Source organism: Mobula birostris, chromosome 7, assembly GCF_030028105.1.
Source record: "Mobula birostris isolate sMobBir1 chromosome 7, sMobBir1.hap1, whole genome shotgun sequence".
In the NCBI taxonomy this organism is placed as follows: Eukaryota; Metazoa; Chordata; class Chondrichthyes; order Myliobatiformes; family Myliobatidae; genus Mobula; species Mobula birostris.
Window position 1 is genome coordinate 87652764 of NC_092376.1, and position 25283 is coordinate 87678046.

At 42.8% G+C, this 25283-nt stretch overlaps 1 pseudogene; it reads left to right on the forward strand.

Annotated features, from left to right (window-relative positions):
• Nucleotides 1–2960: 2960 nt before the first annotated feature.
• The window catches only part of LOC140200939 (uncharacterized), a 73475-nt pseudogene continuing 51152 nt past the window's right edge, over nucleotides 2961–25283 (forward strand).

Here is a 25283-nt window from a genome sequence, read left to right on the forward strand (position 1 = left end):
TGTAAGGGACTAAGGGTGAACTCTTTGATGTGGTGTAGTGACTTTTTTAAGACCATTGATGAGGAATTATTCAGTAGTATTATAGTGTCCACTATTGGAGAAATGATGGGTGTGGTTTGAGGTTTGGTTAAGGACACAAACCAGACTCAGATTAAATACAGTGTTTTGTAAATTATTCAGCCCCCGACCCTTTGTTTGCATAACTGAGTATTACAACCAGGGATTTTGATCAATTTAACTGAGAATTTTTATTTGCGAATCACAGGCTCCTTTTATCACAGTAGAGCCCAGTAAACTAAAAATTTAAAAAATGAAATGCCAGGAGTTCAAAATGCCTTTTGCTCAGTTGAACCACCTCTCGCAGCTATTACAGCCAGCAGTGTCTTTATTAGCTTTGTGATTTGGAGCAAGTTTTGTCCATTCCTCCTTGCAAAATGGCTCAAGCTGTGCCAGGTTAGTTGGGGAGTGGCGGTGGACAGCTACCTTGTGGTTTTGCTAGAGGTGTTTGCTTTTTGTCGGGACTGACTGGGTCAACGATTTTCTTCATTCACTTGAAGCTGTTCACTGGTTGCTCTGGCAGTGTGCTTTGGGCCGTCGACCTGCTGAAATATGAACTTCCTCCTCAGTTTAGGCTTTCTGGCAGAGGCTAGCAGGTTTTTATCCAGGATCTCTCTGTGTTTAGCAGCATTAATCTCTCCATCAATCTTGATCAGATTTTCAGTCCCTGCAGCTGAAAAACAGCATGATGCTACCTCCACTATACTGTACTGTAGGGATGATGTTACCTGGCTGACGTGCACCTACTGCTTAGCATTGAGGCCAGAAAGTTCCATTTTAGTTCATCTGACCCTAAGACTTTCTTCCATATCTTTTCAGTATCTTGTAAATGACACTTTACAAAGTCTTTATGGGTGAGGGTATGCTTCTTTCTGAGCTAAGCCAGGGTTTCTTCCTTGCCATTTTCCCACAAAAACCCTCAACTCATCAGTCCCAGGTGGATCGGACTGCATTACCATCCCTGGCTACTCAGTGTGTTGCTGCAGAGATCAGGAGGGAACGTCTGTTTACTGCTTGGAGGGTATTGCAATACACCATAACTGACCACGAGATCCGAAAGACCTTGAACTCATGTGGTTCACCGTGGCTCTTCAATCACAGAAACTACTAATTGGTGCTGTCTACTGACCTCTTCGTGCCAACAATGACATCCTTGAATATCTGGACAGTAACACCTTCCCCAAGTTGACAGAGTTCAGTGCACAGTCTGTGATGCTTATAGGGGACTTCAATGTCCATCACCAGGACTGGCTGGGCAGCCGAACAACTGACAATGCTGACCGACACACACTACAATTAGCTGGCAGATTGTGTCAGACCCAACAAGGGGGTGGGGTGGGAGTATATCCTTGACTTTGTTATGACAGACCTACCCGCTAAGGCAACAGCAGGGTTCTTCAGACCACAACCCCGTGCTAGTGAAGTTGGATGTTCCAGTTTACCGTGACCAGCCATACGAGAGGAAAATTTGGTGTTACGACAAAGCCAACTTTGGGGATATGTGCGGTCATCTTTCATCAACTGTCTGGTCTAGCATTCTCAAAGACAAGGATCCTGAGAAGGCTTGCACCAAGCTTACAGAAGTTATATGTGAGGCCATGGATATTCACGTTCTCAGCAAATTTGTTACTAAGAAGACTGGTGATAAAGTATGGTTTGATGACAAGTGCAGACCAGCAGCAAAGATGATACATCATCTCTACCACCATCTAAAGAAGTGCAACGCCCCTGCTAATAAGGAGAAGTTTACACAGGCTGGGCAGTCATACAACCGAGCAGAGAGACAGGCCAGAAGAAACCATAACATCAGACTCAAAAATGACTTAACCAGTGGTAACCTTAGCAGCAAGAAGTGGTGGAATGCTGTGAACTCCCTCTCTGGAAGAACAGGCCACTCTGACATCCCTGTCATCGAGCACAGTGGGTTTGTACATACAACAACAAAGGATAAGGCCAATGTTTTCTGTTGGGCTTTTGCAGATAAATGTCAACTCACAAATGCTAATGGCCAGCCACCAGATGTCAAGCAGCTTACTACCACCTCGTTGAACAAAATCATCTTCAAACCTAAAGACATCAGGAGAATGATGCAACAGCTTTAGCCTGATAAAGCATCTGGCCCTGACCAGATTCCCACTAGGGTCTTAAAGGAATGCAGTGCAGAACTTGCAAGTCCTCTCTGCCACCTCTTCCAACTATGCTTCTCGAGTGGTGTATTCCCAGAACAATGGAAAATAGCATCAGTAACACCAGTACACAAGTGGGATTCCAGAACTGATCCTACAAACTACCGCCCCATATCCTTACTCAGTGTCATCAGCAAGGTAATGGACGCAGCAGTCCACAAATAAGTTCAGAACTACCTACTCCATAACAACTTAATTTCAAGTAGGCAGTATGGATTTAGACCTGATCACAGTACAGCCGATCTCCTTACCACCTTACCTCAAATATAGAACACCTTCTTGGACAAAGGTGGAGAAGTGTGTGTCAGAGCCCTGGATATCAAAGGAGCATTTGACAAGGTCTGGCATAATGGACTCTGTGTTAAGCTGAGACCCAAAGGAATATCTGGAAAGCTGCTTAGATGGCTGCAGAGCTACCTTCATGGACAGACCATCAAAGTTGTTATCTCTGGTCAGGCCTCAGATTCTCCAACCATCAATGCATCTGTACCACAGGGTTCAATACTTGGGCCACTTCTGTTTTCCATCTTTATTGAGGACTTGCTTGATGCATGCAATAACAAGCTATACCTGTACGCTGACGACTCCACACTATTTGCACCAATTAGAGCAAGATAGAGTAATACAGTGGCAGCAGGCCTGAATAGGGATCTTGACAGGATGAAAGTCTGGGCAGATGACTGGAATGTCACCTTTGAGCCTACTAAGTGCTAGGCGATGGTGATGTCTAGGAAGAGGAATCCATCTAACCCCGACCTGTATTTTGGGAACTGCAAGCTGGATTTAAAGAAGGAGCTAGTAATCCTTGGTGTTAATATCGACAGCAAGTTGGTGTGGGATAAACACCTTTCCACTATTTCAAACAAGGCCAGACAAAGGCTTGGAACTCTGCGGAAAATAGCATCCAAACTAAACGAAGAGGACAGAGCCACGGCTTACAAAGCCCAGGTACGAAGTATCATGGAGAATGCCTGCTTATCATGGATGAATGCCTCACAGAGTATCCTCAGCCAGCTTGATTCCATTCAAAGAAAGGCTCTCAGGATTATAGGTGTAGATGAAGCCTCAGCTCGTGAGAAGCTAGCCATCAGTAGCTTACACCACAGACGACGGGTTGCTGCAGCTACTGTGCTATACAAAATGCACACCAGCCACAGCCCTGCAGACCTTTGCACCATGCTGCCTTCATCTTATGAGAGACGGCGCACAACATGATCAAGTTTATCTGCGCCTGCTCATACTGTTTCTATGCCTGATGCGAGAACCTACACACTGGATAGAAGCTTCCTTCACTGTGCTATCAGAATTTGGAACAGCCTTCCAGGTGCTGTGGTTGGAAACATCTGTGACGATGGGGTCCAAGCCTTCAAGAGTCGAGTACACAAACACCTATCATCTCTGGGAGGGAAGACACATGCTTCTTCATAAGCTATCATGAAGGGGATCAGGTTGGCAGTGCTTGGTTGTTGGTAGGTTGGGTTAATACCTGACTTTCAAGAGCACTTGTGAGTTATGTTCTGGCTGGACTTAGTCGTTAAACTGCTGGAGAACAGTGGGGAAAGAACAGGTGCTGTTTTCTCCCGGTAGGGATTAGCTTTTAGTTCCAAGTGCTCCTGCCACGTTTTGTCACCCTGCAACCTTATCCTCCAATCTCTTTGAATTATGGAGGACAGCATGTGTATAAATGTCTCTCTCCAGCAGACTTCATCATGATCATCATGACTCCAGTATTTTTAGGAAGAGGTACAGTCGACATTTTGGGCCGAGACCCTTCATCAGGACTAACTGAAAGAAGAGCTAGTAAGAGATTTGAAAGTGGGAGGGGGAGGGGGAGATCCAAAATGATAGGAGAAGACAGGAGGGGGAGGGATGGAGCCAAGAGCTGGACAGGTGATTGGCAAAAGGGATCTGAGAGGATCATGGGACAGGAGGCCCAGGGAGAAGGAAAAGGGGGAGGGGGGAAGAACCCAGAGGATGGGCAAGGGGTATAGTCAGAGGGACAGAGGGAGAAAAAGGAGAGTGAGAGAAAGAATGTGTGTATAAAAATAAATAACAAATGGGGTATGAGGGGGAGGTGGAGCATTAGCGGAAGTTAGAGAAGTCAATGTTCATGCCATCAGGTTGGAGGCTACCCAGACGGAATATAAGGTGTTGTTCCTCCAACCTGAGTGTGGCTTCATCTTTACAGTAGAGGAGGCTGTGGATAGACATATCAGAATGGGAATGGGATGTGGAATTAAAATGCGTGGCCACTGGGAGATCCTGCTCTCTCTGGCAGACAGAGCGTAGGTGTTCAGCGAAACAATCATTAAAATGTGTGGCCACTGGGAGATCCTGTTTTCTCTGGCAGACAGAGTGTAGGTGTTCAGCAAAACGATCTCCCAGTCTGAGTCGGGTCTCGTCAATATATAGAAGGCCACATTGGGAGCACCAGACACAGTATATCACCCCAGCCGACTCACAGGTGAAGTGTCGCCTCACCTGGAAGGACTTTCTGGGACCCTGAATGGTGGTAAGGGAGGAAGTGTAAGGGCATGTGTAGCACTTGTTCCGCTTACAAGGACAAGTGCCAGGAGGGAGATCAGTGAGGAGGGATGGGGGGGACGAATGGACGCCTTGCCCATCCTCTGGGCTTCCCCCCTCCCCCTTTTCCTTCTCCCTGGGCCTCCTGTCCCATGATCCTCTCCTAAACCTTTTGCCAATCACCTGTCCAGCTCTTGGCTCCATCCCTCCCCCTCCTGTCTTCTTCTATCATTTTGGATCTCACCCTCTCCCTCCCACTTTCAAATCTCTTACTAGCTCTTCCTTCAGTTAGTCCTGATGAAGGGTCTCGGTCCGAAACGTTGACTGTACCTCTTCCTAGAGATGCTGCCTGGCCTGCAGCGTTCACCAGCAACTTTGATGTGTGTTGCTTGAATTTCCAGCATCTGCCGAATTCCTTGTGTTTCCAGTATTTTTACTACTTTTTAATGTTTCTTAATTGTACATATGATTTTTTTGTGTTCTATCACTGAGCAGCAGTGAAATATCTGATTGGCCTATCAGAGTTCTCTTTGGGATCTAGCTGACTCGATCAGCATTTCCGATCTGGCTATTGTTCACTTTAAAAAAACCCTTTCTGTGCAAGGCCTTAGAGATTGTTGAGCCATGAACTTCATCTCCAGTTGCAGTCACTGACTTCTGCAGCTTACTCAGAGAGACTGTTGGCATCACCGTAGTCTTTATTACAAGTGCAATTCTTCCCTGGTGACTAAATTTAAAAGGGGTGGCCTGACCTCGGCAGTGTGGCTGTGGTCTTACGATGGACTGCTCTGAGCTCTGAGGTATGTTCAGTGCCTTTGAGATGATCTTGTACCCTTCTCCAGATTTGTCTTTCTCTGTTATCATTTCCCTGACTTGTATTGAAAGCTCTTTTAATCTTCATTTTGTTTTTGGTCTGTTGAGACTCTTCTTATGAATTGATTGTTAAGAATTCATAGTAAACGGGGGGCCCTCTAATTACAATGGGGACGAATGCTTTTTCTGCCTCACAGTTTTGGTTTTAAATTTTTAGTAAATTGTTGACAAGTTTGGGAACTTTTCTTTTGATTTGACATGACGTACAATATTGTGCACATTAGTTCAAAAATCCTTCTTCAATATATTTTAAATTTAGAGAATGAGACAGTAAAAAGTGAAAATAGTTGTGGCGGCTGAAAACTTCCCAAAGGCATGGTACGGAAAAGTGGAAATCCTTGTCTTTTTGGAAAATGTTACTAAATGACAAAATGAAGTTGAGACATAAGAATGAAGGTGGCCAAGAATACTTGAAGAAACAGGGTGGAAAGGAGATGATGAGTTAGACGATGAAGACTCCCGAGACTGAATTCTATGAATGCGCCAGTTGGGAGAAGTGCAGCAAATCGTGAGCATGCAACGACCTGGAGGTTTCCCGTCAAGCCGCACACCATCCTGGCTTGGAAGTATATCGTCGTTCCATCACTATTGCTGGACCAAGAGCCTGGAACTCCCTCCCCAGTGGCATTGTGGGTACAGCCACACCTCAAGGACTGCAGCAGTTCACAAAGCCATCTGGGGACTGGAGAGTAAATCCTGGCTCAGACTGCAATGCCTACAGAGTAAAAACAATTCAAAGGTGGAAGTGTCACCACTAATGGAGAAGCAGATTAATTAGTGCTTTTTACTAATATAAAGTTGGGAGGTGTAATATTTATTTATTTTATTTTGTTTGGAGATGCAGCCTTTTCCGTCCAAAGGGCCGACAGTACCCAATGAAACCCATGTGACAGATTGACTGACTAACCCGTAGGTCTTTGGGACGTAGAAGGAAACTAGAGCACCTGCAGGAAACCCACGCGGTGACAGGAGAATGTACAAACTCTACACAGACATCAGCGGGAATTGAACCCAGGTCACTGGCACTTTAAAGCCTTACGCTGACTGCTATGCTACTGTATGTAAACACTGCTCCTTTATATCTTGCTTTCCATAGTTGGGCAGAAACAGATGTGACAGCTGTTTCCTCCTTTGATCTAGGATAATATTTGAATTAGAGCATACTCAATCTAATTCTTAATAGTAGAGATTCTTCAATATTATACTGTCCAATTTGACACTAATTACCAGTGTTGAACAGGGATGACATAAAAATTGCTCTTGTGAAAAATTAACAGATTTATGTTGATGAATAGATTACCTGAAATTTCTTCATGGCATAGCAGAACAGGACAGGAAGAGGTTTATATTGTGTGTGCCTGTTCTGGGGGTCTACTCCTTGAGAACCACTTTGTTGGAATAAATAACTTGTCAAAATAGATGGATGGAATAAAATTCTTGCTCTTGTACAAAGTTGTGTTATTCTGAGTGAGTTCACTGACTCTTGCACTGTGTTTCAATTGTATTTCAGTAGTGATTCATTTAAATCATCATTGTATTGCAGAATATGAGCATGCAATTTAGTTTTTAGAAACTGTGAGGGTATAAACTTCATTAAAATCTTCTGCACAGACAGACAGATTTATTGAGATGATCATGCTGAAGTCACTGCCTATTGTCATGTCTTTACCTGTGATGTATATCGATATCCTGCATTCTAGTGGGATGCTTACTGGACCATAGCAATGCTTTGTAGGGACTCTGCAAATTCTTCCTCATAGCCTTTGGCACGCAGGAAAACTGGGTTGATATCTTTGCTGGCTATATTCTTGGCTGTTTATTTTATTAGTTTTTAATGATCTTTGATGTTAAGAGACATTAAACTAGCAAATTCATTTTCAACTATCTCCTGCATTTTTGCTCCTTAACTCCAAACTAAAGAATCTACTCCTGCTCTGACCTGGCACAGAATCTGAGAGGTAAGATTGGGCCCCACTATTGGCCTCATGGGAAACCCAACAGTAGAATAAATCGCTAAATTCAGCCTGATGAAAGTGTCAGTACCTTCCAGACTTCCCTTTTTTACTGCCTTGCACAGAGGTCCAGATTTTGTGAGGTATTAATGGCTAAACATTGGCATTCCAATTAGAACCATTGGAAAAAGTCAGCATGATCTGGTCCTTGGTCTCACTGGATGTCAGCTCAAATCCTTCTCAAAGTGATAAGACAGTTGACTTCAAGAAAAAGAAACTAATAACACATTGCAGAGTTTTGGCAGGTTCTTCTTGCCATTCACGGTCAGAGGATTTGAAATAAAAGCCTAGGAAATGAAAAGTAGAACGGAAAGGCTCAATAATTAAGTTTACACAGGGAGCATAAAGGTACTTCCCTGCCCGCAATACTTCCAACAAATTATATTTGTTGTGATCTGGCTAGATGCCTGCCAGGTCTCTGAAAGTAACAGGATGTGTTTTTTAGTGCATTTCAACAAAATGCAGAGAAGCACATTGAGAGCTTGTTCTAATTATCTTTGCTTATTCTTGCTTTGCTGTCTACTTTAGCACCAGTATCTGGTGCTCTGAATGCCTGACTTCTGGTTAAATATGACGCTACCGAAGATGTGCAACAGAGCACCGGTAGCTTGAAAGCAAAGGAACTTGATTAAAAATATTACTAGTAACACTTCTTTGAAGTAAATTGTGGTAAGCTATCACCACAAGCAATGAAGAGGTAAACGAAGGCAAAGCAAACTTGAGAGATGTGCCCTGCTGGAGTGCTGCAAAATTGAAGCAATTTGAGTTGGAGTCATACTGGTTGCAGTAGACAATTCGGAGGGGAGAAGACGGGACAGAGGAGTTCTAATGCCCGTCCACCCAACCTGGGTGCAAAGGTGGATTACTCTTAGTGCAGAGCCGATATGGAGCTGTTGAAAATGTTTCTTTGGCAGTGAAATCCAGGTCCAAAACAAATTACTGGGTGGTGTGTTCTAGGCCCGGAGCAATTTGCCACAATGAGGCCTGGGTCCTAATGTGAAGTGCGATTTGGACAATCTAAATGCCATCCTAGATAGAATCAAAGGCAATGTACAGGAGAGGTTGGATTGCTCGGGGTGTTGAGCTGATTTGGAGAAGTCAAGAATGGCTTCTCTGGCAGCCAAATCTAGGCCTGGAGTGATACTTGGTGGCAGGGCAGGGCCCTAGTGCAAGGTTTGGACAATTTAAACGACTGCCCAGATAGACTGGTGACTCCTTTCTCAGCAATGCTATGGCTGTGAGACTGTCCCCGGTTACTGTGCTTCGTGCCTGTGAACTTTGTGGCAATTTGCCCATTAATATGCGGAACTGAATACCGAGGCTTTGGGCCTACTCCGGCCTGCTCCATGGATCTGGATCTAAGGACTCAATTTGGTTCGAGATGTTGTGTTGTTGCTTCCTTCTGTTATTTGTGTGATTTGTTTGTTCTTTTTCTCTTTCTCTGTAGGCACTGGGGGTTGGTCTTATTTTTTTTATTGTTTTTCTCAGGTTCCTTGCTTTGTGACTGCCTTTAAGCAAACAAATTTCAAGGTTGTATAAATTATACATTCTTTGATAATCTTTGAATCTTTGAATCTTCGGGCTTCTGCATTTTCCTTTCCTCTTTCACTTAGGCAAAGGCTTCCAACAAAGCCACATCCACTGTGATGACTGAAGCAGTCAGGTAAGCAGAGCATCATCAGTGAATAATCCTTTTGGCATAAAGCTCCATCTGAGACAAGAGGAAAAGAAAACAAGAATGACTGAGTGACATTACACTTTGAACAAGGAATGCTACAATGGTTGAAATGGTAATAAAAGCATTCTTGTCTAGTTCGGATGTTACTAGTGCTTTTGTCTGTAACGACATGTCCTCTGCCTCATTTGTTATCAAACTGGGCAATTTAATTTCCCTTGATGGACATGGGTCATGTTTTCAATTTTGTTCTCTCAAGTGGATGTAAGGAACTCCATGGCTCTATCCAAAGAAATACAATGGAGTTCTCAGAGTTCTAGCCAATATTTGACATTTAGCCAACATCACTGTAAAAGTTGACATATTCCTTTGCTGCCTGTGAGTCCTACTATGCAAACATTGGCTGTTACATTTATTTACTGTGTTAAAATTAATACATTTTAAAACTACATCATTTAAGTATTTTAAAAATTTCAGAACTTTTGAGATCACAGCATAAACCAGTGGGATAGATACAAAGCAGCTGCAGTGGCGTGCAAAAGTTCGGGGTCCCCGGTCAAAACTTCTGTTACTGTGAATAGTTAAGTGAGTAGGAGATGAACTGATCTTCAAAAGTCATAAAGTTAAACATATGCCATATAACCATATAACAATTACAGCACGGGAACAGGCCATCTCAGCCCTTCTAGTCCGTGTGGAACGCATTACTCTCACCAAGTCCCACTGACCTGCACTCAGCGTGAAACATTCTTTTCAACATTTTAAGCAAGATTAGTGTATTATTTTTGTTTTGTACAATTTTAGAGTGAAAAAAAAGGAAAGGAGCACCATGCAAAAGTTTGGGCACCCCACGAGATTTGAGCTCTCAGATAACTTTTACCAGGGTCTTAGACCTTAAGTAGCTTGTTAGGGCTATGGCTTGTTCACTATCATCGTTAGGAAAGGCCAGGTGATGCAAATTTCAAAGCTTTATAAATACCCCGACTCCTCAAACCTTGTCCCAACAATCAGCAGCCATGGGCTCCTCTAAGCAGCTGCCTAGCACTCTGAAAATTAAAATAAATGATGCCCACAAAGCAGGAGAAGGCTATAAGAAGATAGCAAAGTGTTTTTAGGTAGCCATTTCCTCAGTTCATAATGTAATTAAGAAATGGCAGTTAACAGGAACGGTGGAGTCAAGTTGAGGTCTAGAGGACCAAAAAAACTTTCCGAAAGAACTGCTCGTAGGATTGCTAGAAAGGCAAATCAAAACCCTCATTTGACTGCAAAAGACCTTCAGGAAGATTTAGCAGACTCTGGAGTGCTGGTGCACTGTTCTACTGTGCAGCGACACCTGCACAAATATGACCTTCATGGAAGAGTCTTCAGATGAAAACCTTTCCTGCGACCTCACCACAAAATTCAGCATCAGAAGTTTGCAAAGGAACATCTAAACAAGCCTGATGCATTTTGGAAACAAGTCCTGTGGACTGATGAAGTTAAAATAGAACTTTTTAGCCACAATGAGCAAAGGTATGTTTGGAGAAAAAAGGGTGCAGAATTTTATGAAAAGAACACCTCTCCAACTGTTAAGCACAGGGGTGGATCGATCATGCTTTGGGCTTGTGTTGCAGCCAGTGGCAGGGGAAACATTTCACTGATAGAGGGAAGAACAAATTCAATTAAATACCAGCAGCTTCTACAACAGGATAATGATCCTAAACACACCTCAAAATCCACAATGGACTACCTCAAGAGGCAGAAGCTGACAGTTTTGCCATGGCCCTCACAGTCCCCCAACCTAAAAATCATCGAAAATCTGAGGATAGACCTCAAAAGAGCAGTGCATGCAAGACGGCCCAAGAATTTCAAAGAACTAGAAGCCTTTTGCAAGGAAGAATGGGCAAAATTACCCCAAACAAGAATTGAAAGACTCTTAGCTGGCTACAGAAAGCATTTACAAGCTGTGATACTTGCCAAAGGGGTTTTTCTATGTATTATCTAAGTACTGCCATGCAGGGTGCCCAAACCTTAGCTTCTGGCCCTTTTCCTTTTTTGTTATTTTGTAAAAGATGGAAATAAAAAAGTTTTCTTGCTTAAAATATTGCAGAAGCATGTCATCTTTAACTTTATGCCTTTGGAAATCTGGTAATCTTTTACCTGCTTAGCTATTCACAGTAACAGAAATTTTGACCGGGGTGCCCAAACTTTTGCTTGCCACTGTATTTCCACAAAGAAAACTGGGAGTCATAAATGTAAGGGAACAGAATTTCTAAAATAGATCTGGGCAATTAAAGAGGGAAATAATTTCATTTAAAAGGCAGCAGAGGTATGGAATTTTGTCCCCTGGAAATCTTTGGATTCTGAAGCAACTTAAACATATGAACGGGGGAGGGAGAGAGATGGAGAAATATCCAGATGAAGCAGGTAATTGAGATAAATGAATTTGTACACAGATTAGTCAAGATCTAATTAAATGGTGTAAGAGTTTGAAAGGAGCTGAATGAGATGTTCTCTACTGAACTGTCAAAACTCTGACAGAAATATTGCGAATAATATCATTGGAATCCTTCAAAGCTGTTCAAAACCTATTAAATATTAAAAAAAATATATAAATCTAATTCTATTTAAATATAATTGAAAGATATAAAAACTAAAATGACTCGGAGACTTGTAAATCTTATTGCACTCCACTCAGTTGAAAGCAGGTGCTGCTCCTGTGAATAGTCTCAGCAAGTGTGGATGGCTTGAGCAAGAAGCAGACCAGCAGACAAGCATATGTATGGCTCCCCGATGACAACCACCAATTCCACGTTTAAACAAATGACAAAGAACTGCACAAACTTGAAGGATATTCTTTAAATTACAACAGAAAACACAGGCAACACTCAATCTGGTTGAAATTTCTGAACCAAGAGCCTGAGATGCAGAAATGACAATGTTTAAATGGGCTAGATTAGAAACACTGAAATACTTGGCATCAGAACACATTTAGGGCAATGGCTTATGGGAATTGATATGCCAGCTACCTAGACGGAGGAGATCCCCAACCTAATTTTTTAGCCCAATTTGTCTTTCCAAAGATACTGCCTGACTTGCTGTGTGTTTCCAGAACTCTAACATTTTAAAAAATATCGGATTTTTTTTTGCTTTCATTTACTGTTCAACCTCCAAAAGGACCCGACTCTTGTCATGGTTTAGAGGCTTGATAACCTCAAATAACCTGGAGAGCTATGTTGGCTGGAGTCATGGCTTTAAACCTTGACTCTTCTGAGGGTCAAAGTATCCAGTGGTCCACCAGTGTTCCAGGTTTGGTAGTTCATCTCAGGGCTATCAACACGGACAAGAGACAAAGATAAAAGTTGAAGTTGCAGTTTCGAAAATAGCACTAATCTGCATGCTGTTGATGAAAAATCTGACAATGATTAGTGTGACACAGACTGAGTAGCCTTAAGATTAATGGTGTGAAAATGAACAATTAGCAAACAATATGGCTTACAGCAGAGGTGAAACACAAATTAATTAAAATGGAATTAGACACTGGTTCAGCTGTACCAGTCATTCCACACAATGAGTTTGAATGGCATTTCAAAGATACCAAACTGAAGCCTGCAGATATCGAACTAAGAAATTACACTGGAGAAAAGATAATTCCTGTGGGAATGACATTTATAAAAGTGAAATACAACAACCAACAAGCTATATTGAGCTTGTATCTGGTAAAAACAGGAGGATCATCATTGTGGGGACATGATTGGCTGAGACAATTACAACTTGATTGAAGATCCATCCACAACTTGCATGTCACATTCCCTGCAATGAAACTATATGAAAGTGAATTAGGAAAGGTGCTAGATAATGCCAAAACTGTCTCCATGCTCTACACCATGATCTGTTGCCCAACAGAGAGTAAGCAGGCTTTGATGCCAACCTCTGTTCCTCTGGTTGGAAAGTATGTAAGACCAAGGAAGGACCATGCTGCTCAAAGGAATTGTGAAAGTGATGATAGCAGTGGTCTGATTACAACAGATTTTGTCAGTACTATGTCTGAGAAAGCTTCTAATACGTTAATCAGGCAGTTACTTCCAGAATGAGACTTGATTTTCAGTAGGTTCAAGGAGCTTCAGGAAAGTTGCGAACATTTGCCTTTTGTGAGTGTAAAATCCAGAATCCACTCTGTGTGCATTAAGTTTGTTGCATGAACTTCAAGTGGGAGACAAAAAAGCTGCTTATAAAAGTAGATGCAAAGACAAAGCCCAGCTGGATGAATGGAAGGCCAAAAAGAAAGGAGTCAATGGAGATACAAAAGCAAAGGATTTATCAAATGATGTTTTGGATGGGGCAACCAAGACGACAGATCAGATGGTAAAGGGAGCAATTGAAGGATTATTAACAGAATGCTCCAGTGAACTAAATGCACCTTCCCAGAACACGATGCACAAACTAGAAGAAGAAAAAAGAGGGGAGAGAGAGAGAGAGAAAGTCTGTGGATGAGAAAGAGAATGGTGTGGAAGAGAGAAGAAATATGAGAAAGAAAAAGGGATCAAAGTAGGTCAAGAGAGAGAAAGGGAAAAGAAACGTGTCCAGAGATGTCAAACCACCTTGTGCAGTTTCAGTATCGACTCCTACAACCACCAGGGAGGAGGCCCAAGAGCCTGAGATTGTTTTCACAGCCACAGGTCTCACCTGTCAAGAGGAAGGATCTGCCTTGTCAGGAGCAACGTTATCCCACACAAATAAGAAATCCTCCGCAATGACTAAACCTTCAAGCTTCAATGGAACAAGTTAAAATTTACTATGTTGTGGACGTCTGTATTTAGTAGTTATATTATATAGTATACTGTGTATATAGTTGCGATGCATTCTCTATTGAGTTGGTTTATAGCTGAGCAGGGTATTTAATATTTCAGTACTGTTTGAATAATCTTGTATATATGTTGTTTGATTAAGCATTCTTTTTCAATTAAATAATTAATTACAGGTTAATTGCATATGTCATCACACTACCATGTGATACTGTGTGCCTCTCTTACAGTATAGACCATGTTAGACTTGTATCCTCAGACTCCTGTGACTTCCTTTGAGTTAGTTTAATGCTTTGAAGTTACAAAACTTAACATTGCCCTTTTGGGATTTTTGGGAACCCAGGCTGATGCAGAATGAGGATGCAGTAGATGTACTGGTTATGCCATTATCGACCAAATCATTCCATTGCTAAATGTTCCCAGCAATGACTTTCCTGTCGATATGTATTTGCAAGTCTGCTTGTCAACAGCACCACACACTCAGCATTACATTGCTGTTTGTTTTAGACCTTTATCACTGCAGAGTGTCTGATGATCCCACTGGCCAACCCTCACTCCAGTTCCCAGCCATTCGGCAGCACCAATCTGCCCAGGAGGAGGAGGTAGTGGAGAAAGAGCAACATGTTTCATCATTTTTCTTGACTCTGAATTTCCTCTTAGGCACAGGCAATGCACCATTTGAATGGACTGTATTAGAAACATACATGTCATGTGGTGAGATATCTGGCACAGGAAGGAAACATTAGGGCCAAAAGTTTAGTTTGTGCCAGCTAGTTAGAGGCAGAGATTGCATGCCAGTCCAGCTTGGAGATGTGGGAAGATCGTGGATATGAGTCATTGTGTCTGGAATTTTGCCTGGTATGACAGGATGTGAAGTGAAAAGTGATCATTTGTGACTGGCATGGATCCAGAGGCTTTGATGACAGATGTATGATGCGGATCACTGCAGATACCTGACTCTCAGAGTGTCCCACTGACATTATCAAGTATGAAGATGCTATCCTTTCTCAGGATGTCAGCATCTCACCTGCCACCATTGCTGCTCATGCAATGCCTGCGCTGCAACCTTCAATCGAAAACCTCCAAATACCACCCCCTCCAGGGCCGGAATTGCTCAGTGCATTCCTCTGCAGTCGTCTGCAGGTGACATTACTGAAAGTGAATAGCTTTCCATCAGACTGGCTGCAGCCACAGAAGAGTACTTTGTGGAAGCAGTAGGGCCAAAGGGAATATGAGTGTGCTTAACTGGTCTCCATGGTGGATTATTCTTTTCTGTATCATAACTAACATTATATTAATATCTTGTCTGCACTTGGACAGTTGTCTCATAGATGATGTTTTAATAATTGGAGAGTTTTAGAGAATTACAACACAGAAGCAGGCCCTTCAGCCCATTTAGTCCATGCCAGACCATTACTGCACTTGGCACATAGCTATCCATACCGCTGCCATCCAAACTTATCCAAACTTCTCTTAAAGTTGAAATCAAGCCCACGTTCACCATTTCTGCTTGCAGCTTGTGTCTCACTCTATCCACTCTCTGAGTGAAGAAATTCTTCTTCATGGTCCCCTTTAATATTTCACCTTTCACCCTTAACCCATTACATCTAGTTTTAGTCTCACCCAACCTCACTGAAAAAAAGGTAGCTTGTATTTACCTTACCTATATCCTTGATAATTGTGTATACTTCTATCAAATCTCCCCTCTCTCTCCTACACTCCAGATAATAAAGTCCTAACCCATTTAACCTTTCCCTATAACTCAGGTCAACATTGTGGTAAATTTTCTCTGCACTCTTTCAATTCTATTGATAACTTTCCTGCTGCGGTAGGTGACCAGAACTCCACAATACTCCAAATCAGGCCTCACCGATATCTCATACAACTTCAACATAACGTTCCAACTCCTGTACTCAGTACCTGATTTATGAAGGGCAATGTGACAAAAGCTCCTGTTATGATCTATCTGTGACACCACTTTCACGGAATGATGGATCTGTATACCCACATGCCTCTATCTACTGCACTCTTCAGTTCCCTGGCTTTCACCGGGTAAAGTCCCACCCTGGTTTGTCGTCCCGAAGTGCAGCACCTCACACTTGTCTGCATTAAATTCTATCTGGCATTTCTCAGGCCATTTTTCCAGCTGGTCTAGATTCCACTGCATCTTTGATAGCCTTCCTCACTGTCCATTACACCCTCAGACCTGGTGTCATCTGCAAATTTGCAGATTAAGTTTACCACATTATCAACCAGATCATTGATATAGAGGAGAAACACCACACAGAGCAGCAACCATCGACAACCACTCTCAGGCTTTGCATGCAAAGCCAATGTTGAATCCAATTTACTACTTCATCATGAAAACCAAATGACTGAACCTTCTTGTCCAAACTCCCATGGCACCAGATAAATCATAGTAAAACGATCTTCTTTTCTCCATAGGCTGATGAATTAATATTTCTTCTAAGTGTTGTCCCAAGTGTTGTCCAGCACAGAGAAAGCACTGAAATTAACAAAGTTGCACAAGGCACTTTGGGTGAGGAACTTCGACGTTCACCAAGCATGTTTTGGTCGTATCAGCAATAGACAAGGCCTGAAGGTTGTAGCTGCCAGATTGCCCTTCGATAGGTACTCAGTGAACTAACATATGGGACAACCATGGGCTTGTCTTTACCAGTCTTCCCATGACAGATATCATTGGCAGTGACAGCAGTGATAGACGTGACTATTCACGGCATACGAGGAGACAAAGGCCTATGCATGCTGAGGACATGTCTAATGTGTTGCATTGGGCTTCTTAGGCAATCCCTCAAAAACTGAGGGCAACTTGCTCCTACTCTGGTCTGTGGGTTCTGAATTGGTTAATAAGGCTGATGTGGAAACAGAGACTCTCCCACAGTTGGGGCAAGAAGTGACCAATGGGCGAGGGTATGCATAGTGGTGAGGTGGTGATGCCATGGGAGAATGGGCAAAGGCCGGGCAGGTGGAGTACCATGTTGGTAAATACAAGGTCTTCCACTTTGGAAGGAAAATTGAAAAAGCAGATTATTATTTAAATGGTAAAAAGATTACAGCATGTTGCTGTGCAGAGGGACTTGGGAGTTCTTGTGCATGAATCACAAAAGGTTGGTTTGCAGGCGCAGCAGGCTATCAAGAAGGCAAATGGAATGCTGGCCTTCATTGTCAGAGGGATTGAACTTAAGAGCAGGGAGGTGATGCTGCAAATGGGTACTGGTGAGGTCACACCTGGAGTACTGTGCGCAGTTCTGGTCTCCTTCTCTGGCGAAGGATATACTGGCTTTGGAGGCAGTGCAGAGGAGGTTTGCCAGATTGATTCCAGAGATGAGGAGAGGTTGAGTCGCCTGGGACTGTACTCGCTGGAATTCAGAAGGATGAGAGGAGATCATATAGAAACATATAAAATTATGAAAGGGAAAGATAAGATAGAGGCAGGAAAGTTGTTTCCACTGATAGGTGAGACTAGAACTAGGGGACATAGCTTCAAGATTCAGGGGAGTAGATTTAAGACAGAGGTGAGGAGGAACTGCTTTTCCCAGAGAGTGGTGAATCTGTGGAATTCTCTGCCCAATAAAGCAGTGGAGGCTACCTCAGTAAATATATTTCAGACAAGTTTGGATAGATTTTTGCAAAGCAGGGGAATTAAAGGTTATGGGGAAAAGGCAGGCAGATGGAGATAAGTCCATGGCCAGATTGGCCATGATCTTATTGAATGGCGGAGCAGGCTCAACGGGCCAGACGGCCTACTCCTGCTCCTACTTCTTATGTTCTTATGTTCCTCTTGTGTGGATTCAAGATTCTCAATGTCACCCCCTAATGGTTCTTCTCCACCAACTTCAGTTGGCTCTTACCGTTTCTATGGAAACTTTATAATGGTGTTCTGTCAGCTGAAGAAGATGGAATCAGCAAACAACACGACCAGAGACAACATCCTTCAGACAGACCACAAAACTACTTCTTCATCTTCCACTGGTAAGTGAGTTGAGAACTCACTTTCCAAATATGATTCAGCTACTACTGGATTTTCATTTTGATGCTGTGTTTTCGGGCTGATTGGCTGACCTGGTGCTTAGTGGTCTCCATGGGAGTTCGGTGAGGTTTCGAGCAGTGTGTGCGACTTGGAGGCCAAGAAGTCACGATCAATCCACTTCTCACCAATCTCATCGATTAGAGCACTGAGCAAGATGGCAACCAACGAGGATGAGACTGGAAGGCAAGTGGGTGTTCAGCACCATCTCCCTGTGTTTGATCAGTCTCTCTTGCTGACTGCTGCTGGAGGAGGGTGCCTGCATTTGGCCAGTCTCTCTCTCTCTCTCTTGCTCTCACTCACTCAATACCGTCGGAGGATGGTCTTCAGCAAAGCACGGATTGATTTGTGGATTTGCAGTGTGTGTATTGGACTCTGGAGTTCATGTAATGATGTGTTTCTGGTTTCTGTTTACTTCATTTTTAATGCCATTTGTGCGATTTTGATCAGTGCAGACTGGCTCCACAGCCTGCAGTCAATGAACAACACAGTGCTAAATTGAACTGAACTGAACTAAGTTGGAAATTCCCAGATTGTTTTATATTCTGTGATTTTCGCTCATTTTTTGCCATTTGCACGAGTTGTTCCTTTCTTGTCTCTTTGGTGTTTGATGCTTTCTTTGAATGTGTTCCCTGGTGTTTCTTTTTTTTTGTGGGAAGACAAATCTCAGGGTTGTAGACTAATAGAAACATAGAAAAATAGAAACATAGAAAATAGGTGCAGGAGTAGGCCATTCGGCCCTTCGAGCCTGCACCGCCATTCAGTATGATCATGGTTGAACATCCAACTCAGAACCCTATACCTACCCTCTCTCCATACCCCCTGATCCTTTTAGCCACAAGGGTCATATCTAAATTCCTCTTAAATATAGCCAATGAACTGGCCTCAACTGTTTCCTGTGGCAGAGAATTCCACAGATTCACCACTCTCTGTGTGAAGAAGTTTTTCCTAATCTCGGTCCTAAAAGGCTTCCCCTTTATCCTCAAACTGTGACCCCTCATTCTGGACTTCCCCAACATCGGGAACAATCTTCCTACATCCAGCCTGTCCAATCCCTTTAGAATTTTATATATTTCAATAAGATCACCCCTCAATCTTCTAAATTCCAGAGGGTGTAAGCCTAGTTGATCCAGTCTTACATCATATGAAAGTCCTGCCATCCCAGGAATCAATCTGGTGAAGCTTCTTTGTACTCCCTCTATGGCAAGGATGTCTTTCCTCAGATTAGGGGACCAAAACTGCACACAATACTCCAGGTGTGGTCTCATCAAGGCCTTGTACAACTGCAGTAGTACCTCCCTGCCCCTGTACCCGAATCCTCTTGCTATGAATGCCAGCATACCATTCGTCTTTTTCACCGCCAGCTGCACCTGCATGCCCACTTTCAATGACTGGTGTACAATGACACCCAGGTCTCATTGCACCTCCCCTTCTCCTAATTGGCCACCATTCAGATAACAATCTGTTTTCCTGTTCTTGCCACCAAAGTGGATAACCTCACATTTATCCACATTAAATTGCATCTGTAATGAATTTGCCCACTCACCTAACCTACCTAAGTCACGCTGCATCCTCTTAGCATCCTCCTCACAGCCAACACTGCGGCACAGCTCTGTGTCATCTGCAAACTTGCTGCACTTAATTCCCTCATTTAAGCCATTAATAGATATTGTAAACAACTGGGGTCCCAGCACTGAGCCTTGCGGTACCCCACTAGTCACTGCCTGCCATTCTGAAAAGGTCCCGTTTATTCCCACTCTTTGCTTCCTGTCTGCTAACCAATTCTCCATCCACATCAATACCTTACCCCCAATACCGTGTGCTTTAAGTTTGCACACTAATCTCCTGTGTGGAACCTTGTCAAAAGCCTTTTGAAAATCCAAATATACCACATCCACTGGTTCTCCCCTATCTACTCTACCAGTTATATCCTCAAAAAATTCTATGAGATTCGTCAGACATGATTTTCCTTTCACAAATTCATGCTGACTTTGTCCGATGGTTTCACCGCTTTCCAAATGTGCTGTTATCACATCTTTGATAACTGACTCTAGCTTTTTCCCCACCACCAATGTCAGGCTTACAGGTCTATAATTCCCCGGTTTCTCTCTCCCTCCTTTATTAAAAAGCGGGTTTACTTTAGCCACCCTCCAATCCTCAGGAACTAATCTAGAATCTAAAGAGTTTTGAAAAATTATCACTAATGCATCCACTATTTCTTGGGCTACTTCCTTAAGCACTCTGGGATGCAGACCATCTACTAGCATGTATTTCCCTCAGTTCCTCCATCTCACCAGACCCTCAGTCCCCTACTATTTCCGGAAGATTATTTATGTCCTCCTTAGTGAAGACAGAACCAAAGTAGTTATTCAATTGGTCTGCCATGTCCTTGTTCCCCATGATCAATTCACCTGTTTCTGACTGTAAGGGACCTACATTTGTGTTGACCAATCTTTTTCTTTTTACCTATCTATAAAAGCTTTTACAGTCAGTTTTTATGTTCTCTGCCAGTTTTCTCTCATAATCCTTTTTCCCCTTCCTAATTAAGCCCTTTGTCCTCCTCTGCTGGACTCTGAATTTCTCCCAGTCATCAGGTGAGCCACTTTCTCTAGCTAATTTGTATGCTTCTTCTTTGGAATTGATACTATCCCTAATTTCCCTTGTCAGCCATGGGTGCACTACCTTCCCTGGTTTATTCTTTTGCCAAACTGGGATGAACAGTTGTTGTAGTTCATCCATGCGATCTTTAAATGCTTGCCATTGCATATCCACCGTTAACCCTTTAAGTATCATTTGCCAGTCTATCTTAGCTAATTCATATATTTTGATTATAAATGTACTTTGAATCTTTGAATCCATCTGTGAGAACATGAGCAGAAGTCAAAAGCAGGGAATGAGGGAATAACTCAAAGGTTTCAAAGGTACATTTAATGGCAAAGAAATGTATACAATATACATCCTGAAATGCTCATTCTTCACAAAAATCCACGGAAACAGAAGAGTTTCCCTAAAGAATGAATGACAGTTAAATGTTAGATCCCCAGAGTCCCTCCCACCTCCCCTCCCTCCCACCTGTAAGCGACAGCAAGCAACAATTCCCCCTCCTCCCTCCACTGGCAAAAAAAAGCATTGGCACCCGCCACCGTGCACTCAAGCATACGGCAAGATCAACAGCAAAGACACAAACTTGCAGTACCCAAACACCACGTTTCACCCGGTATTTGACATACCACAGGTTCTCTCTCTCCCTAATAAGGGAGAAAGAGATGTTTTCATTTCATAGTGAGAGGGGAGACATAACAAACAACTTGCTGGTTTATGATGTTAAAAGTCCATTACATTGCTTTTTCTGAGCTTTGTGCCCAAAGATTTCAGGTCTCTGGGTGCACAGCCAAAGATCTTCCAGCTCCTTTGATCCGCCCGTCTCCAGAGCCCCGAGATCCTACGCCTCTGAAGGTGAGCCCAACTCTTAGGCCGCAACCTTGGCATGTTGGATAACGGCCCGTTGTGAAACCCCAAGAATGGATCCCACTCCTGCAAAGAACCAAAGTCAGCATGTAACTGCAGGTCAGGGTCTTCAAAATAACCCTGAAAAGGGAAAATAGAGATATTAAAGATGGAAATAGAGCTGTTTCTGAAGATGCAAGCAAAGGAGTCGCCGTTTAGCATTAAATTTAGCACTTCATATGCCCAGTGGACAAACATGATAGGCAAGGCACACTGCCTAGGAATAGGAGAGTTATTTGATTTCCTCTGAAACATGCCATTGACAGCATCCAACATGGCTTCAGTCTATATTCCATGAACTTTTGGGAAGGCCTGAATTCCTTACAAATCCTTTTTCTCCTTGACCTCCCTCAGAAAACTGCGACAAATGGCATATACCTGTATCCGTCATTGATGACAGAAGTAAGCCAAAGACTAGGAAGTTTAGGGTGAAAAACTACAGTTTTCCTTCCTCCCTTCTTTCCTCAGTGTCCAGGATAAATCGTGCTCAGTGCCTCAGATTTCTCAGCTGTCTCATTGGTAGCACTACTGAACTGCTAAATCACTCATTGCGAAGAAGCAGTAGGTGGGGAGGTGGCAGTGAATACACTGGACAACAAAAATACTTGTTATGGATTTTGTGCTGCTGATCCTGAAAATCACCATGAAGTTACCTTATCATGCAATTTTTGTTTTTGAAATTAACTATATTTGTTATTTCAATTCAGAATTCAAGTCAAGATTAAGGAAGGCATTTTCGTTGGTTCACAAATCAAATAGGTCATCAATGATAGGCAATTCAAAGAACTTCTAGTGGGACCGGAGAAAATCACATGGGAGGCATTCAAGAATGTTGTTGAAAATTTTCTTGGCAACTACAGAGCACCAAACTACGTGTAGCTGGTTGGTAACATGCTTCAAGCATATAAGCGCAACATGTCACTTGAGATTCTGCGTTCCCATTTAGACTTCTTCCCTACAAATCTTTGCGCTGTCAGTGACGAGCACGGTGAAAGGTTTCGCTGGGACATTGCAGTCATAGTGAAAGATATCAGGGCAAATGGAATCCATCAATGCTGGCTGATTATTGTTGGACACTCAAGTGAGAAGCCTTAGACACTGAGTACAAACAAAAATCATCAACAAAACATTTTTAGATTAGTTGAAGTATTGCACAGTGTCAGCACCGTTATGCAATTAAATGCATTATACTCAGGAACAGTTACTTTCTCCTTTCTCCAAATGCCTACATAGAAAGATAGAAACATAGGAAATAGGTGCAGGAGTAGGCCATTCGGCCCTTCGAGCCTGCACCGCCATTTATTATGATCATGGCTGATCATCCAACCAGAACCCTGTACCAGCCTTCCCTCCATACCCCCTGACCCCCGTAACCACAAGGGCCATATCTAACTCCCTCTTAAGTATAGCCAATGAACTGGCCTCAACTGTTTCCTGTGGCAGAGAATTCCACAGATTCACCACTCTCTGTGTGAAGAAGTTTTTCCTAATCTCGGTCCTAAAAGGCTTCCCCCTTTATCCTCAAACTGTGACCCCTTGTTCTGGACTTCCCCAACATCAGGAACAATCTTCCTGCATCTAGCCTGTCCAATCCCTTTAGGATCTTATACGTTTCAATCAGATCCCCCCTCAATCTTCTAAATTCCAATGAGTACAAGCCCAGTTCATCCAGTCTTTCTTCATATGAAAGTCCTGCCATCCCAGGAATCAATCTGGTGAACCTCCTTTGTACTCCCTCTATGGCAAGGATGTCTTTCCTCAGATTAGGGGACCAAAACTGCACACAATACTCCAGGTGTGGTCTCACCAAGGCCTTGTACAACTGCAGTAGTACCTCCCTGCTCCTGTACTCGAATCCTCTCGCTATAAATGTCAGCATACCATTCGCCTTTTTCACCGCCTGCTGTATCTGCATGCCCAGTTTCAATGACTGTTGTGTAATGACTCCCAGGTCTCGTTGCACCTCCCCTTTTCCTAATCGGCCACCATTCAGATAATAATCTGTTTTCCTATTTTTGCCACCAAAGTGGATAACTTCACATTTATCCACATTAAATTGCATCTGCCATGAATTTGCCCACTCACCCAGCCTATCCAAGTCACTCTGCATCCTCTTAGCATCCTCCTCACAGCTAACACTGCCACCCAGCTTCGTGTCATCCGCAAACTTGGAGATGCTGCATTTAATTCCCTCATCCAAGTCATTAATATATATTGTAAACAACTGGGGTCCCAGCACTGAGCCTTGCGGTTCCCCACTAGTCACTGCCTACCATTCTGAAAAGGTCCCATTTATTCCCACTCTTTGCTTCCTGTCTGCTAACCAATTCTCCATCCATATCAATACCTTACCCCCAATACCGTGTGCTTTAAGTTTGCACACTAATCTCCTGTGTGGGACCTTGTCAAAAGCCTTTTGAAAATCCAAATATACCACATCCACTGGTTCTCCCCTATCCACCCTACTAGTTACATCCTCAAAAAATTCAATGAGATTCGTCAGACATGATTTTCCTTTCACAAATCCATGCTGACTTTGTCCGATGATTTCACCGCTTTCCAAATGTGCTGTTATCACATCTTTGATAACTGACTCCAGCAGTTTCCCCACCACCGACGTTAGGCTAACCGGTCTATAATTCCCCGGTTTCTCTCTCCCTCCTTTTTTTAAAAAGTGGGGTTACATTAGCCACCCTCCAATCCTCAGGAACTAGTCCAGAATCTAACGAGGTTTGAAAAATTATCACTAATGCATCCACTATTTCTTGGGCTACTTCCTTAAGCACTCTGGGATGCAGACCATCTGGTCCTGGGATTTATCTGCCTTCAATCCCTTCAATTTACCTAACACCACTTCCCTACTAACATGTATTTCGCTCAGTTCCTCCATCTCACTGGACCCTCTGTCCCCTACTATTTCTGGAAGATTATTTATGTCCTCCTTAGTGAAGACAGAACCAAAGTAATTATTCAATTGGTCTGCCATGTCCTTGCTCCCCATAATCAATTCACCTGTTTCTGTCTGTAGGGGACCTACATTTGTCTTTACCAGTCTTTTCCTTTTTATATAACTATAAAAGCTTTTACAGTCAGTTTTTATGTTCTCTGCCAGTTTTCTCTCATAATCTTTTTTCCCCTTCCTAATTAAGCCCTTTGTCCTCCTCTGCTGAACTCTGAATTTCTCCCAGTCTTCAGGTGAGCCACTTTCTCTGGCTAATTTGTATGCTTCTTCTTTGGAATTGATACTATCCCTAATTTCTCTTGTCAGCCACGGGTGCACTACCTTCCTTGATTTATTCTTTTGCCAAACTGGGATGAACAATTGTTGTAGTTCATCCATGCAACCTTTAAATGCTTGCCATTGCATATCCACCGTCAATCCTTTAAGTGTCATTTGCCAGTCTATCTTAGCTAATTCACGTCTCATACCTTCAAAGTTACATGATACAAATAGTCTGAAATCATATTTGTGTTCAGCTTGAGGTGGTCTATTATAAACCAAAATAAAAAAATCTGAGGAAAAAACATTTTTGAAAAACTTGTTGTCCAGTGATATCACAAAATATCTCTGCACAAAATAATGACACTGTGAATCAGCTGTTAGCTTCCAGACTGCTC